This window comes from Drosophila suzukii, chromosome 2R (assembly GCF_043229965.1).
Source record: "Drosophila suzukii chromosome 2R, CBGP_Dsuzu_IsoJpt1.0, whole genome shotgun sequence".
NCBI lineage: Eukaryota > Metazoa > Arthropoda > Insecta > Diptera > Drosophilidae > Drosophila > Drosophila suzukii.
Window position 1 is genome coordinate 7638198 of NC_092081.1, and position 17610 is coordinate 7655807.

The 17610-nt window shown below is 38.7% G+C and overlaps 1 protein-coding gene across 3 annotated transcripts in view; it reads right to left on the reverse strand.

The window, feature by feature from the left end:
• stan (Protocadherin-like wing polarity protein stan) overlaps window positions 1-14930 on the reverse strand; it is a 56767-nt gene extending 41837 nt beyond the window's left edge. For all 3 annotated transcript variants that reach the window (XR_010653521.2, XM_017074284.4, XM_017074283.4), the window contains exon 1: window positions 14294-14930. The gene's annotated coding sequence lies outside the window, so the exon portion shown is untranslated. The remainder of the gene's footprint in view (window positions 1-14293) is intronic.
• Window positions 14931-17610: the final 2680 nt, after the last annotated feature.

Below are 17610 nucleotides of genomic sequence, written 5' to 3' on the forward strand. Positions count from 1 at the left end.
ACGGGCACACGCATACATTAGCTCCACATGGCCCTCTGTCTGTGTGATTGCGATTGTATTTGTGAATGGGATTCGATGCGAGACTTGGCCAGAAGTTGGAGTTAAGGACACGACTTGCCAAGGGTGGCCCTTCCAGCCCTTCTTCTTCTGAATGCCTTCCCATTCCCTTCCCATTCCCTTCCAATCCCCTTCTTTTTCCCCGAAGAAGGCGCAAAGCTTTTTGCAAAATGGCGCACTCACATATGCAACTGTGTACCAGAGGGTGTGTGTGCGCGCTTACCACTTGAAGTTCTCGATTTGACTCGAACTGAACTTTTGCGTGTTTCAATACCATAAATACTGCATGCCTGTCTGCCCCCTGAGAAAAGCATGGGCGGGCCAATGGGTGGAAAATGGGGCGGAAGGAGTCACATATGCGGCAGACAATCACATAAAAAAATATTGCCATTATTTGTCATCAATTTTGGGTGCATTTTTAGGGGAGTTTTAAATGGTTTTTAGTCGCTAACGTAAATTATAGAACAATTTTATAGCCTACTTTATTCTTCTAGAAAAATAAATTTAAATTCAAAGTAATAATAAAACAAAGGCTCTTTTCCAAAAAAATATGTTGGCATTATTCGTCATTAGTTATGGGTACTATATCTTGCAGTTAACAATTTTAAAACATACTATAGCCCTTATAAATATTGTATTTTTGAATAAAAAGCTATGTTTTTACCTTCTTTAAAAAATGTTTATTATCATTATGACTTAACAGGCTTTCGGGACTCTTTGGTAATACTTTATGAAAGTTTACAGCTCTAACGATTCTTGAAAATCCTAATATTTTATATACCTACAGCAAAGTGTTACTATTTTTAGTTCAAAGTAATATACAACAATTTCTTTCTCTGTACAATCGTTTTTGTGTGGCCTGAACAAGTTTAACCAAAAAGCATAAACAATCTCAACCGGTATTATGGCTAAACTTTTCTTTGCTAACTTTACCTCCGAGGATGACCAAATTTATCTGTTGCAGAATCCGCTCAAATTGAATCCTGAATATACAGAAAACCTTAAATTTTGATGGCATATCAATTAATGCTGTAGTGAATGTAAATTTTAATCTTGGAGAGTGGACCCCGCATAAATGATGAGCTCCAACAGACTTTCAGTTGACAAATGATGGACGGATGAGTCATCCCCTTTTCCAAGACCCCCTTTTCCGAACACATTTTAGCACACAATCAAAATTCATACGAAATGAGCTGCGCTGCTCCTTGTTTAGCTCCTTCGGTTGATTATTTTTTCATTAGCGCCTCGAGGCAAAACTCCCAAGGGGGCGGTGGTATATAGTGAAAATGGGGGCGGGGTCTTCCACTCGACCACACGAAAGAAATGTCACAGTCCATTCTTATTTATTGGAATAATTTCCGGAGTGTTTCTGTCACTCTGCTTTTAGAAAGGGGGTGTGGGTCGTTGAATGAATCATTGGATTTACAAGCTTTGCATAGAGAAATAAAATAAAGTAGAATAGACAGAGGGAAACACGCCATGTTGGGGTGCGGAGCGAAGGCCTGAAAAGTGGAAAATTTATATATTTTAGAAACAGAAATAAAGCCGAGCTCAAATGCAAGGGACTAAATGTCAAACATTCGTTTGGCCCCCGCCCGCGGGCTTCTTTGATGCAGTTCGTCGAGGCGTTGAATGCCACCCTCGCTTTGAGGCCCCTTTATATTTGGTTTTTCAGCGCCCCCCTTTCTCCCTATTTTAACTTTCCCTCTTTTTGGACCAGGCCACCATCACCACCACCACCCTTAGCGTTTTGTAATAGAGTTTAATGCAACTTTGGCGGCTGGCTGCCTGACTGACTGGCAAAAGCCTTTTCCACAGACACAGAAACCGAAAAGAGTGAGTGATCCTGGGAGGGGGGATATATCCCCGGGGGATTGAGGGGTTGCATTAGCAAAGACCTTCCCTTAAACCAGAATGCATAGAAAATTCTATGAAGCAACGGCCACAACAAGGAGCAAGAACAACAGCCGGCATTTTGCCGAAAAAAGGACTTGCTCGTGCCGAATTTATTGATTTTTGGTCCTGCCGCCGCCGCCGCCGCCGTCGACGCATCCTGAATGAAACCCACACATTCACACAGATACACACGCAGACATACAAATACAACTGGCTATGTGTGCTATATCCTCCCCAATTTTCGACGAGGCGATCGAGCAACCCTCTGAAAAACGCTGAATGCGTGGGGTGGTTTCGTTAGTTTTTCATGAAAACAGGGACAACAAGAGCAGCAACAACAAATGGAAATGCAATCAGCAACAATAACAACAACAGCAACAACAACAACAGCAATAAAGGAGCAAGGACAACGTGTCCAACAGCTGTTCTCCACTTTCGAGGACAACAAGGACGACGACGATGATGATGATGATGTCTATGATGATAATGATGAGAAGGCGATGCTGAGTCGTCTCCTTATGATATGCAAATATTTGACGAGCTCAATAAACGCTGAATTTTCGTGCAGTGTAAGAGGAATAACAACAGACAGATATTCGGGAAGGAAGCAAGCAATTGCCAACAGGACGCAGGACATAGGGAAGGATAGAGAGAGACAGATAGATGAGTGAAAAGTGACGCATTAATGTCCTTCGTATATTGTCAGCAATTGTTTCGCCAATTATTTTTATTTGACTACCCTAGACGAATAGCTATATTTCTCTAAGAATTTTAGGGCAATACAAATTACACACAATATCAAATATCAGAAAACTTTGGATAAGATATATGGTTGCTGTTAGTTGTAAGCTACAGTATTTATTGATTACAATCAAATAATGTATCATAACTGACAGGAATATATTATATTCTAAAAATCATAGCTCAAAATATGTTTAATCTGAAATTCTTAGTATGTAAGATGATTTTGTTACTTTGATTTTACAAATAAATCTCTATTATTTTTCAAAAAGTTTCGGTACGAGTTATAAATATAAAGAATTTCTGAGATAATATACCCATTATTTATTAATAACATTGGAATAGAATTGATTTACATCGAATATCAGTTTCAGCCGACTCGGGTAGTTGGTCCTATTTTGGCACATAAATAACACTGTCCTCTTAATATCCTGCCAAAATGCGTGACCAAAAGTTAATGCCCGGATCGAAGTCAGGGTAAAAACAACAATAACAGCCGACACCAACAAGGGACTCACGATGGGCTACAAGTGTTTGAGTTGCCGGGCCCGGGATTCTGCTCCAGACAAATGCAAACCCATTACGGAGAGATGATGATAACCGGAACAAGGATGAGGATGAGGATGAGGATGAGTACGAGTACGGGGACATGGGATGAGGTTGGGGTTCTTGAGCCGGAGCTTTATATGCAAAGGAAACTCGACAAATTACTGGGAACAGCCATGGGAAAAGCGTCAAAGGAGGAGGACTGAGGAGAAAGCACACATGAATGGGCATAAGGAGAGAAATCGGCAAAAGCCGAGCGAAATAAAAATCCCATTGCCAAGTAGGGATATGCCTTTCAGCCAGGCAAGAAGACCAGGTGACTGGCGGACTGGCGGCCGGTGACTGCCGACTGCCAACTGCCAACTGGCAACTGCCACGCCCCGTTGCACGTTGAACACACCTGCATGAGTCATGCTGCCCCCAGCCGTCGCATTTTGGATTTCTGTTTATGTTGCACGAGAGTTTATTACGGCAAACAGCAGCAAGGACAACAGGCAAACCAACAACCCCGATGGCTACACAGAGAAAAAAGTCGATAGGCATCTTAGAAATTTGAAACACCCTCAATTGTATTATCTAAAATAATAAAGGTACTTAATAATTCTGAAAAATATCCTTTGGGTTTGGTTTGTTACTTAATATTTGGTGGGTCCTTAAAATAATACCAAAGTGAGAAGGTTCACTCCCTTAAAAAGGTAAATAGTATTTTTTTGAATAGGTATATAACAAATATGATGGACCATATGAGAGCTGTAAACTTGTTTCTCAATAATTAATACCTACTAAATAACTTATTATTGTTCTCAAATTATAATTTAATAATTATTATTCTCTCTTTAAATAACTATTTCCATGTTGAGACATACTCCAAACAATTCTAATAAGATGGTATATTATTCTTTAAAAATATTTACCGATTGATTACAACAAGGATTTGTTTTAAGATATGTGGAGTAACATTTAATTATTGGTTTATGAAAAAATACTTATAAATCAACTGACAGAGAATGAGATAACTCATATTATGATTGTAAATCCTAAAGGATTGCCTACGAGTGGCTTTAAAATTGATTGTTATACATATGTCTCTCTCAGGAACTCACCCTAACGACTTTTAGATTGCTGATGTGATGGTAAAAATTAGAAAAAAATAACCCCCGACCACATGATTTTTTTTTCCTGTGTGGGCTTCCTTCCCTTCGAGTCCCGCGCACCGAATCCCGAGTCCTTTTGGCCGTCTGCTGGCTTTGCCTCTGGCAGCGGCATTTATGGCGCAAACTTGTTTAATATAATGAACACTGCGGAGCAAAGTCAGGCGGCACGTGAGTCAGCCTGCGATCCTGCCTAGCGAAAACACACAAATAGAAGTGGAATAAGAAGGAAGAACGCTATAGTCGAGTACCTCGACTATCAGATACCCGTTACTCAAAGGGAAATGGAGATATGCAAGCAGCAAAGCGAAATTAAAATGCGCCACCTACCGGCGGTAGACAGATTTAAGCGTTATGGGCGTTAGAGTGGGCGTGGCAAAATTATTTTTGGATCAATCGATAGGTATTGACGACACCAATACATTTCAGTTAAAATTTTTTATCTAGCATGCAAATTGTGGGCGTCACAGGTTTTCGCGGTTTGTGGGCGTTTAAGTGGGCGTGGCAAACTTTTTTTTAGGTCAATCGATAGGTTTTGATGAGAACAATACATTTCAGTTAAAATTTTCTATCTAGCATCAAAACTGTAGGAGTTACAGTTTTGGGCGGTTTGTGGGCGTTAGAGTGGGCGTGGCAGTCTACTGAAACAAACTTGCGCTGCGTAAGAAGCTCAGGAATCTGTACGCCAAATCTCAATAGCCTAGCTCTCATAGTTTCCGAGATCTCAGCGTTCATCCGGACGGACAGACAGACGGACAGACGGACAGACGGACAGACGGTCAGACGGACAGACGGACAGACGGACAGACGGACAGACGGACATGGCTAGATCGACTCGGCTAGTGATCCTGATCAAGAATATATATACTTTATGGGGTCGGAAACGCTTCCTTCTGCCTGTTACATACTTTCCGACGAATCTAGTATACCCTTTTACTCTACGAGTAACGGGTATAAAAACCACCCTCGGGGGGCGCTAGAGTGCAGTGGAAATCAACCACCGGCGAGTGGTGTTCTTGTTCTTGTTCTTGTTTTTGTTGTGGACCTGCAACCACCTTGCCGCAAATACGATGAACAAACACAATTTCTGTCGCTCGAATGATGCAAGGGGCCTCTTTAAAAATGAATAAAATGCAGCCTCCTGCTGCAGTGGCAGTGGCCCTTTGATTGCATCACTCAATCGTCCTGGAAGAGAGTGAAAATTGGAACAGCTTGGCCTCCGAGGTCCTGTGGCTGCTCATTAGTCCTGTCCCTTGCAGAGGAAAACGCAAAATGTCAGGCGTTTCTCGGAGTTGCTCTGATTGAAATCGACCACAAAACGAGTTGTGTCATGTAAATGTGGCTCTGGAAATCAGAGTTAGCCATCTCTCTCTACCCGACTGTCGCCCTCTTTCTCTTTCTGGCCATGTCTCGTCCTTGTGGCGCCGCTTGTTTAGGGCTTCTTTATTGGCCAGTTGGGGGAACGTTTGCCTGCAACGAACTCCTTTTGCAATTCCATCCTTTCACTGTGTTTAACATGCCAAATTGTTTGCGCAAAAGGACAGCATAATTGTCTAAGGAGAACATTTGAAAAGGGGAAATATAATCGACACAGGATTGCTTCCTGGAGCCTAGATATTACGAAAGGATGTTAATGAAAATGTCTGAGCTGCTGTTGCTGTTCCATTTCCCCAATTAAATCGTTTTACTTGGCCAACTTTACGGATAGCCATCAAATGGATAACCATCAAACTGAGATACTCACGATCTGGGGATTGACTGCGCGAATTGCCCTCGGTCCTGCCATTTTCCACCCGTCGCTCATAATTGTTAGCAGCCATAAATTTCCGATAGAGATAAAGGACTAACGCAAACAGACAGACTTTCTAACTCCGAGACTCAAACACGTACGCACGTGTATCCAGGCGGATAACAGAGTTCATCTTTGCCACATGCTGAACGTGGTACACTGAGAAAAAGTCTGAAACACCCTTATTTAAGACAAGAAGATTAAAGGAAATCATAAGCCAAAAAATGAATTACCATTGAATAAAATTAATTTGATACTGAGAAATGGTATTTCTTCGCTTTCCTCTCATTAAAAATTGTCCCAAAAAGAAAAGGAGAGAAATGGATAACCTTATGGATAACTGGATAACTTAACTTATCCCTACAAAATCTGCATTGCAGATAATATTTGTTTTTTCCCTCAGTGCTTAAGATACATCTGCAAAAAGCAGACACATACTCCGACAATAAAATGCGGGATTCAAATATGAAACTGGGGGAAATATCTGGGGATATGGTCCAAATAAATTGAATGAAAAGTTTTATCTCTCAACGAGTTAAGCTCGAAGCTAATCGCATCGAAGGCGATAAACAGGCGCGGTGGCAAGTCTGGCACATATCTGCTATGCGCAGCGTAAATTCAATTTACTCAAATTGAAAATGTGGTGCGAACTTCCACTTCCGTATTGATAGGATGCCGCAAACTCGCGCGCACACACAGCCACGCACAGCCACGCATACAGCCACACTGGGGCCAGTGTGGCCAACTGCGTGTGTGGGGCACGTTCACTGATGGCTTAACAACTTATTTATGCTTAGCTATAGAGAATTCGTCCCCCAAACTCCCCCATACTTCGCACCATCGTCATGGCGACCGGTTCTTGTTGCTTCGCTTCGCTTGCTTGCCTTCCTTGTTTGCCTGTCGCGGCTTTCCATTTGTTTTTGGGGATGGCACACAGCCACAGCATCACTCCCCCTTTTCCCACTTTTCCCGCTTTTCCCCATTTTCCCGCCATTTCACCCGAGAACATGCTGGTGAATTGTCCTCAGCATTTTGTCTCACGACTAAGGGCTGGCAATTTCATTTAAATTTAATTCCACTTTCTGGCACGTTGTCAGCGCTGTCAGTTTATTCAAATTCTCTTGTACCGTCACGCACGTAAATATATATGTAAATACATATTCGGATATAAAGCCATAGCATGTGTGCAAATGCATATGAGTCAAGGACCTGCTATAATCAAAATAATCAAAATAAATTGCAATATGAAACTATTTGCTCGGATAGACAAAAGGCGTGGAATACAGAGGACACGCACACACCTTGGTTGCCATCAAGGATGTGCATTTCACCATTTGATAGCCTTGAATGGGTCTTGTATTCCGCCATGGAATCATTATGATAATGCTGCCTGCCAGAGAACCGAGAGGATTGACATCGATACACAGCCATCTGTATGTAGCATACATTTTGGGGAAGCTACAGAACAAACTAATGACAAAGGCCCGCATAATTGCGTTACGCTCCCGGAAAAAGAGTCTAGCAAATATGGGTCAACTGGTGGACAAAAAGATATAGTCGGATGCTGGAGTCCAGAAGTTTTTCCCTGTGACAAGCGAGAGGGGGCTGATAAATTGTATGCAATTTATATATACAAGCGTGACTGACATGCAAATTGTGATAAATTAGAGGGGAAAAACTGTGGAGCACAGGGTTTATTTTTTTTGCCACCCCTTTTTGGGTTATATTTTTTTGTGTTTTTGAGACCACCCCCAACTGAGCCAACTTTGATAAGCAAACTTGCCTGACATCGAGAACTTCTACTGATTTTGCTGCTGCTGCTTTGGCTTTCACTCGTCTGGCAATTTGATAAAGTTATTATAGTGGGGCGGTTGGGGGAGTCGGTCAGCTTAATTAAGCCAATGAATTATATGCTCCACTCTGCACTCAATGCGGCTGCCTGCTGCTTTTGCATTCATTTTGAACTCTAATGAAGCGTAATTGATGCAGTTTCTGCATTATAAACATGTGATGTCCACTGATGAGTTGCCTTAATCAAATGAAATGCCACGGCTTTTGCTGCTGGCCAATTACACAAATTTGTCGGGTGGAAAGTCAAGTGCGGCAAGTGCCCAAGGAATATTAAATAAATCACACCCAAGGTGTCCAATCCACCCTATTGTCTATGCTAACTAAATTAATTTCACAAAATTCTAGGAATTTAAAAATAATTGCTTTGAGTGTGCTTGTGGTTAAACTAAGACATTTAATCAATAAACAATTACCCAAAAGTCCGTATAAACTTCATTGTTTCTCTCTCAAAATTTATTAGTTTCGGAAAATAATATTTCAATATAAGCGAATTAATTAACATTAAGCTCACACAATTGTGCGGTTATTATGTTTATACATTCTCGTTAGTTGAATTCTTGGCCATCAACAATGCTAAATCATTCTGACAGTTTAAAAGGATTCCGCAAATAGCTGTGGTTGAATAAATATATAATTAATAAATGATTCGTTTTTATAATGGCATTTAAAATAGTAATACTTTAAACTTATTAAAAATGACGAGTTTTGATAAACCCCTGCGATGTTTATTATGCAACATTTATTAAATTTAAAAGGAATTCCAATATAAATAGTTTTAAGTGGGGTACTATTTAATGAGTATGGCCATTAATTTACCCCCTCATTAATAGGCATAGTTAAAATGTTGATTTATATCAATTTCACTTAAGCTTTTGGGAAGGGTTTGTAGTGTAATAATATTTGCAATGCAGCACTTATGGCCATAATTAATTTGATTGTGAATTAGTAGGCACTTGAACCGAACAGTTGATTCCCCTGACTCCATTTCGTTATTTAATCCTCTATTTGTAGATTAATTGCAATCTGTATCTTTCGAAATGGAAGCTCAGGAACATCAATATCATGCGACTTATTCTTGCTAATGGGAAACGCAGAGTCATTCACTTAATTTGACAGCCCGAACCGCTCGGAGGCATTTGCCCGACCATCCGGCCACCCAAATTGATATGTCTAATTAATGCAATTGAAACAAATTTCCAGCATGCAAATGAACGCCACACATCGAGTGCCAGAGCTCTGGCTTTTGGGCGTGTGCTGGATGCTTGGACATGCCTCATTAGCCAAAGTGCCACAAACTTTGGCTCCTCTAATTGAATTAACACTAATGAGGTCTCGTCTCTCCCAGTCTCTGTATCACTCGATTCCAGTTCCTGTTCCTATTTCCATTCCAATCCCAACGAGGTGTGAATTCCCCAACTGCAAGGAAGAGCATCCTTTTCGCTACATTATTCATGCATTCTGCCATCCAAAAACCTCGTTACTTGACGCGGTAGTGAATTAAGCAAAAACTAAAACATCGCATGGGGGGTGCTTTATGTGCAGGGCTGTCAATCAATCAATCAATTTGGCACTCATCCGTGGACAGGGTTGCCACCGCACCGTTTTGGTTGCTTTGAACATGAGAGATTTTAGCCTGCCATCGCACTATGGGGAATTTGACCACTTTTTATGGCCAAAACCCATGTTTTAAAAGTCGTTAAAAATACGTTTTGTTTATCAGAATGCATCAGGATAACATCAATATCTAATGTTACTAACAGAAAAGTTAAACAGTACGCACCACTGTTAAGTTATCAGCTGTTAAAGTCTGTTTTTATTTCAACGAGGTGGCAGCGCTGGTAAAGCGCCTATTTTTCTTAATAGTTTAAATTGTCAAAAAGTATAAAACTAAACATAGCTCTGAGATTTTTGAAATACCATCCAATCAGAGGGACTTGTAACTTGTGTTTGTGACCTTAATATTGTGTTTATTGATTGTGGTGCTCGTATATTCGTGTTCTAGTTCTAACCTCAAAAAAACAAAATCTTTAAGTTAATTTGTATTTTTAAATAGAGCTACAAAGTGATTCCAGCTGTTTCCACCTCTGAAACCTTTTTTATCTTGTAGAGTATTTAATTCTCATTGAGCTCGGTTAGTATAAAAGTGCACTTTTGCGCACTTTCTCTAAAATTTAGCTTTAAAGACCTCTACCTAATATACTATATTTCTCTCATTTTTGTCTGGTAAATGCCAGTTTCGATGTTATCCTAAGAAAAACATAGTGCAGTTATATTTCTTATTAAATAACGATTATTTTAAAATTATTTTACAACATCATTTCACTTTCTTAACGTTGATATATAGGATTTTAGTATTTTTGTTAAGAATTATAGTGATAACAATACAAAAAATTACAATTTCACTAAAAAAATGGAAAATAAAAAACGCCAACATTTTTTTTTTAAATCAGTTTGGTCTTTTAAAAAAAAAATTCAAGAAAAAAAAATTTTTTATTTGATTTACAAGAAAAAAAATTTTTTTTTCTTAAAAAAAAGGCGGGACCACGCCCATCTTTTTTTAATTTACTTCCTTTAAATTTTATATACTTAATTCCAAAAACAAAACTTTTAAATGTTGCTTTGTTCTTAAGTTATTAATTAATGCCACAAAAAGTGGGCAAATTCCCCATAGTGCATCGTTCAAAACGAGCTGTAAATTCATTGAACCAGGGCACTTAAATCGCTCGGTCGCATCCTAATTGATGCAAAAATGTGGCAAATTCAACTACATTTCTTTATTACACTTTCTGAAAGGGGGAATTTCATCAATTAGAAAAATAATTCGATTTATTTCATCTATTTGACTGATTGGTCTTTTGAGTGGGTCAAGTCAAGTTTATGCCTTTATGCATTTCAATCAATATGACATGGTATTAAAAAATCTTTGAGACTCTATTTAAGCCAAACAGTTCGTACTTTGCTCAAATTAATCTCTTTGGTAAGCAATTTCATATTGTGATGTGGTGTCCCAAAAGCATGAGGAAAATTATAAAAAAAAGAAGCATTTCATATTCATTTATTTCTGTTTACTTAATAACTTATTGATTATTTAGTGGTCAAGTTCTAAATAAATAAATATTGCATTGCCTATGATGATTTATTGATGATAGAAGCCTTGTTATTTAATTAAAAGAAAAATAATTATACTAAATATTCAAACAAGGCATTTAAGCTAGAGTTGATAGATAGCTTTTGGGAGCTGAGTAAATATTTAAACGGCATCTGCTTTCACAGCCAGAATTCATAATTCATTCGCCCCATAGGACACCTCCACCTGTTGGGCATTAGATATACACTTATCCCAGAAACCAAATCAATATCTGATTTCGGCGGAGAAGACCAGAGTTACAATGCCATCAATCATGCGATAGACGCCGCATGACCTAACCTATCCAGCTGCGTCTAGATTTGCTTCCAACTGTATCTGTATCTGGATTTGTATCTGTATCTGGAGTTTTTTCGGCTGTATCTGTGGGCTGTTTGCTGCCGTATAAAACCGTACGTATGTACGTATATGCATCAATTAAGCTTTTATTCTAACATAACAATTTTGAATGTGGCCGAAACCAGTTTTGAGTGCCCTAGCCTACGCGGTAACTCATGGATAGCTGTGAATAGTGGCCAAGAGAGCCCAAAACAAACCCACAAAAGATACGAAAAACTATGTGGACCGCCAACGTCATCAATGAATCGCGATTGAGTGATTCAATCCAACTCCTTGCCATGCAAATCCCATTTGGCAATGGAAGCCAAGACTTTGTAATAATTTCCACAATAGACTGTTGATATTTTGATGGTCCCCAAGCCGGCCACAAATCAGGCACATTAACTGGCACGAGACAACATTCAAATGTTAATTAATCAAGCCTCATAACGAGTTTTCCCTTGCCGGCTTGGCTTTCAAATGGATTGACTGAGGTTAGTTCGCCGGATGGATTGACAATTCGCGGTGAATGTGGCATCAGAAGCCGGAAAAAATCACCTTTTTTCGTTCGACTCCTTGGCCAAGACTGGGCTGATCTTTTTGAGCCCACAAAAAAAAAGGAGAGAAAATACAGCAAAGCAATGAGAAACAGGTTGCGGCTACCGAAGAAGAAGAGGATGCGTTCTGGCCAGGATGATGGCCCGCAGCCGAAGTGACTGCCGGTGGTAGATTGCTCTTAACCTGGTCGAGACAGCTGCAAAACCGCCAAGAGAGAGCCGGGCGCTAACAAACTCATTTCTTGCACCGAAAACTATTTTGTTTATTATGTTTTCAAGATCGTTTTTTGGTATGTTTGATTAAGGTCCGAATGTTCTATCAAAATGTTTGGTAACAATAGTCATTTTATAAGGTACACTGACTAAAAATAGGTGAAATTTGTATATTAACAATGGAACTCAAGGCTCTCAGATTGTTTAAGGTTTAATATCGAAAGAAATCATAACTATAATATTTACAAAACTGATACAAGAACAGAAAAAACGCATTTTCATTTAAACAATTACAAATTATGCCAATTAACATTCTTCATATCATATTTAACACTTAGAATAAAACAATATATTTTTATATTGAACATAATTAAGCCACAAAATATCCTTAAAAAGGGAGAACACTGTAAGAATTTAAAAAGGGGAACTAATATATAAATATTTTAAGATTAGATAAAAATATAATAGAGTGTGGATCGTAAAAGACTGAATGCAAAGGAAACATAGAAATATAATAAAATGGGTTGACTCATTATCAAGTGTGGATCGTATAAGACTAGATCCAAGAGTAATCATTTTTTTTTCTCTGCATCAGCCGCAAGAAGAATGGAAAAAGGTTGGTAACACTCTGGCTGAGAGAGAGAGAAAGAGACAGAGAAAAGGAGGGAACGAGGAGCAGTGGCAGAAAACCAGTCTTACAACAATTTTTCAGCTACTTGCCACTGGCAGGCTCGAAATGGACTTGACTCGACTCTTCCAATTGCACCAAACACACCGCATTCCAACTAGAAAATCATAAAACATAAATGTGCGAGTGTATCTTTACCGTTGAGACTCGAAAAACAAACCCAAAATACAATGCCGCTGTTAATGGCCTCGAATATTAAATCTATCTTAATAAATTGGCAATCCGACAAAATCGTCGAGTGAATAATGTATCCAGCAGATATATGTGTGTTTGTCCCGGCCTGCTGAAATATTTATGCGCCAGACAAAGGGCGCAGATACAAAGATACAAGAGCAAAGGCAAACGACAACGGCAAAATCCCATGGTTAAGTGTGAAATGCAGGGAAAACAAAGCACTTGCAATGCTCAGCAACACAGATACAGATACAGATACATTTGTATCTCGTGCAGGCATTTGATTCCGATTTCGGTTATGTTTTGACCCCACTCTCCTCGGCCTTTCCCTCCCACCTCTTTCTCCGCCTTTGCGCCCCACGTTTTAATGTGACTTTTATTGTGCTTCCTCCTTTTGTTGTCTCATTTGGTATTCAGCTTTATGTTTGTTTTTGAGCTTCGCGTTTGTATCTTCTGTGGCGACTCTGAACTTTAACAGTTGCACTGTGTGAACGGCGGACTTCGGCTTCATTGGGCCAACTGTTTGGGCCAACTGCTAATTGGAGCTGGCCAAGAAAGAGGCCCTGGGTTTAAAGGCCCAATTGGAGCTCTATTTTATTGCCGAAGCCTTAGAGCTGAACTACGGCTAATTAAGAGCGTCTTAAATATTTTCGAGGGAGCTAGAACTTTGTCCGTTACATAGAAAAGTATTTCTAAAACTAAAACAACTTATCAACCCACTTACATAATATCCAAATATTTCAAGGGATTAAAATGTCTATCTAATGGGCAAAAATATACTATAACAGTAGCATTTCTCTACAAAGTACGCAGATCCATTTAAGAATGGATTAAACCAGATGTAGCGAAATCACGAAATATTAAAGAGATATGTATATCCAAAATATTTTAAAAATTCAGATAAAACCCGCCATACATTTATAGTTCCAAGTAATCGAGTAAACATAAAATACGCGTTTCCGGGAATCCGAAATTTATGTAGAAGAGTTAAAGCCCTTTTTCCTGTAGGACATGTAGTATCCTGTTGGAACGACACCTGTCATATGTCATACATCAGGTGTCATGTGTGGCACAATCCCCATTAGAATGCAGCCGCACAGCGACACATATATGACCGCATATACGTATATATTCTAGATATATCCTGGCTGGAACGTGTGAACTTACAGGCCTTTGTTTGCTCTGCCTCGGGATTTCCACGCGTTGGTGGCCAATAATCCGCTTTAGCTGCACGGCTGCATTGTTAAATATTTATCATATGTACATATATGGAATATGGCATTTAAAATCGCGCATCCGTGTTTTCCTCTTGCACCTTGTGATTGTATTATCAACACAATATATTTTAATTAGCACTCGCCAGGTTGGCTGGCCACACTTTAGCACTGTTTTTTGTGATTGAATTTAACTATTTTGATTCCGGGAAATTTCGTGCTTGATATATAGTAAACAGACTATGGCCATAAACCCGACCGGTAAGCTGGGGTATTTTTCCGCGAAGGGGGGTGGTTGTTGCTGGAGGAAAAGCCAACGCACTTTTCGGAAAAGAGCAGGCTAAAGGAAAGACCGCGCGCTAAAAATTCACACAGAGAGCGGCGATTGTTGGCGAAAAACCGGTAATTTCGAGCGTCGAAGTTGTTACTTTGTGTTTGCGTTTACCTCTGGCTTTGTGGCTTTTCGATTGTCTTTGCCTTTGACTTTGCAGAGACGCGCACGCGTAGCCCCGAGTGAAAAATACTGGCGTTTCTGCTGGCCAAGCGCTCAAAACGCGTCCAATCGGTCCGGAGTCGCAGGGTTAACTGGCAAAACCAGAAACAGAAACTCAGTTCCTAGCTGAAACTGAAAACGCAGCCGAAGCCGGTTCGTGTATCTGACGGATACTTTCGGTTCGGTGGTGGTTTTTCAGCCGCAACATCGCCGAGCCACTCGCAACATGTTGCTGGATCAGAACTGAGTGATATTCGAATTGAATTTAAAGTTTCCCCTGAAGGATTGCATCGTTTTATAAATTGTAACCGTTATTTCATACTCATTTTCATCGTTTGTTTCATCCATATACATCTACATCATTACATCATTACATCATACATTACTTTTTTCTCAAAATGAGTTATTTACATTTTAAGATTTCGATTGGGAATTTTTTAACGAGTTCTATAAGTCATTGTTACTATTATTCATTAAAAATTAAAAACAAAAGTTTTTGAAGGCGATTATATCCTTTTTGAAACCCATTATTTACATTTATCCACATATTTATTTAGTTATATATAAAAATACATAAGCATTCTAATTTTGATTTCATTTTGCAAATATTTTAAGGTGTTATCTTAACTTTTTAACTATAAAATATAAATATAATGCTTCATAAAATGATTGATCCTTGCCAAAAAAATATATATATAAATAGTAATCACTAAAAGGTTAATTTGTTATAAGTATGCTTAAATAAGACTCACAACGGCTAACTGTTTTGACTAAGTAATTTAAACTTCGGATCTGCCCGATAATTTACATAATGGCTGCACTAGATAATTCATGACCTAAATGTTCCTTAAGGAAAATCCTTGGACAGTACATTGACTTTTTCTCTAGAAATAAAGCACTAAGCGGAATAATTAGTCATTTTATATATAATTACAAATAATTTTATTTTTTGCTTAAATCAAATTGGACGCATAGTTTTTAAGGCCATTACTTATCGCCCTTAGGCCACCCATTAATATGTGATTGACAATAAACCAAACATATAAATATAATTTAATTAAATTAATTGCGTTTCAGAAAAGACATATGCAAATTTACACAGCGCATACTGTCAAATCCAATTTTAATTATTTCAAAAGAGATAAGTGTCAGTTCCAAATAATCAAAGATCAGCAAGGCATGTGCATAACAACAACCATTGTTAAAATTACGAAGTTCACAAGTCAATAGTTTCAATTACGAAGCCATTAGAATGACCGATGTACTTGGGTCCTGTAGGTATTCCAGAAATTTCCATGTTCCTCGCCTGCTGTTCGATTAGATTTCCATTTATCGAATTATGCAAAATATTTAATGCAATTTAGTTGGCCAGGTCCGGCAGAAACATATGGGGAAACATATGCCAGGACCGGAAACCGAACACGCTTTTGGCCCACAAGGACAACAGCCGTTTGGTAATGGTAATGCAAGTGGATCAGTGAGTGCGTGTGTGTGTGATTTTGTGGGCCAGAATTTATGGGTTACAGGAAGGTGTTGGCCAAGACAACGTCGCCTGGCCAACATCTCGCCTTTTTGGCACAGCTGACGTGTCCCGAATCCTTCCGAACAGCACCGAATCGAGGGATTTTAGAAGGATTGGGGGGCTGGTCAGAATGGGGAGGCTTCTTGCATGTAATTGACATTGGCCCCTTGCGTTTGATTAATTGCATTTGGTTGGGGCTCTTCCGAGCCATTGACTCGGAATGCTCCGAATTCCGCCCATTGATCTGTATCTATATCTATATCTATGTAACCTTGTGGCCATTTGTAGCTGCATCCGTAATCTGTAACCGTTTCAATTTGTATCTGTGTGCCTTTTGCGGGGCAATAAATTCGACATGTTCGACATGCTTTCCAATTACCAAGCGCTGGCATTAAACAAATGCAGCACACTTGACACACGTCGAAAGCCGGCAGCCCCTTTCGGAGATTCCGATCTGAAAGATGGGACAGCAGGATGAAGGAACCCTTCCTGAAGGACTCCAGACAAGCAGGGCAAGCACTAGGAAAAAATAGAACTCAGTTTTTAGTTAAATAAATAATATGTTTTTTATATGTATGTTCCATATATAAAAAACAAATGTGTTATCCAAAAGGATAAAGGATTATTATAGCATTAAATACTTATATTAGATTTATTTTGTAAAGATTAGGCACTCAAAATTTTAAAATAACATAAATCAATCTAAAACTTTTTCATAGAATAGCTTTCAAAAACTATGCACATGACGCTTTATTTTTTTGCATTTGATGATTGATTTATTTATTTAAGATTTGAAAATGTAAAAGACATTTCATGTGAAAATATATAAATCAACACACATATTTTCAGAAATTTGTCATACAATTTTTTTGTTTTTTTTTTAAGTTTCAAAAATGTTTATTTATCTGCAATTTAAGCTGCTGTTATATCTCGAATTTAATTTGTTAATAATTTTAGGCATTTAATAGAAGGGGAAAGTAGTTATATGAAGTGTAGTTAAAATATCTTTAAAGTTCCCTTTTTTGTTATTCTTCAAGGCATTATGACACTAGCTTGATTTTTGACTAACTGACTGGATTATTTTTGGAAAGTACATATATATGTAGGTTAATATATATTTTGAATAGAATAATCCTAAGCGTTATAAATTTTTTCTCAAGGTTATCACGACATTTTAATGTATATCTAGTGTGATAGTCAAAAATCCAGCAAGTGTCATAAGGCCTTAAGTATCTGACAAAATGTAATATTTTTG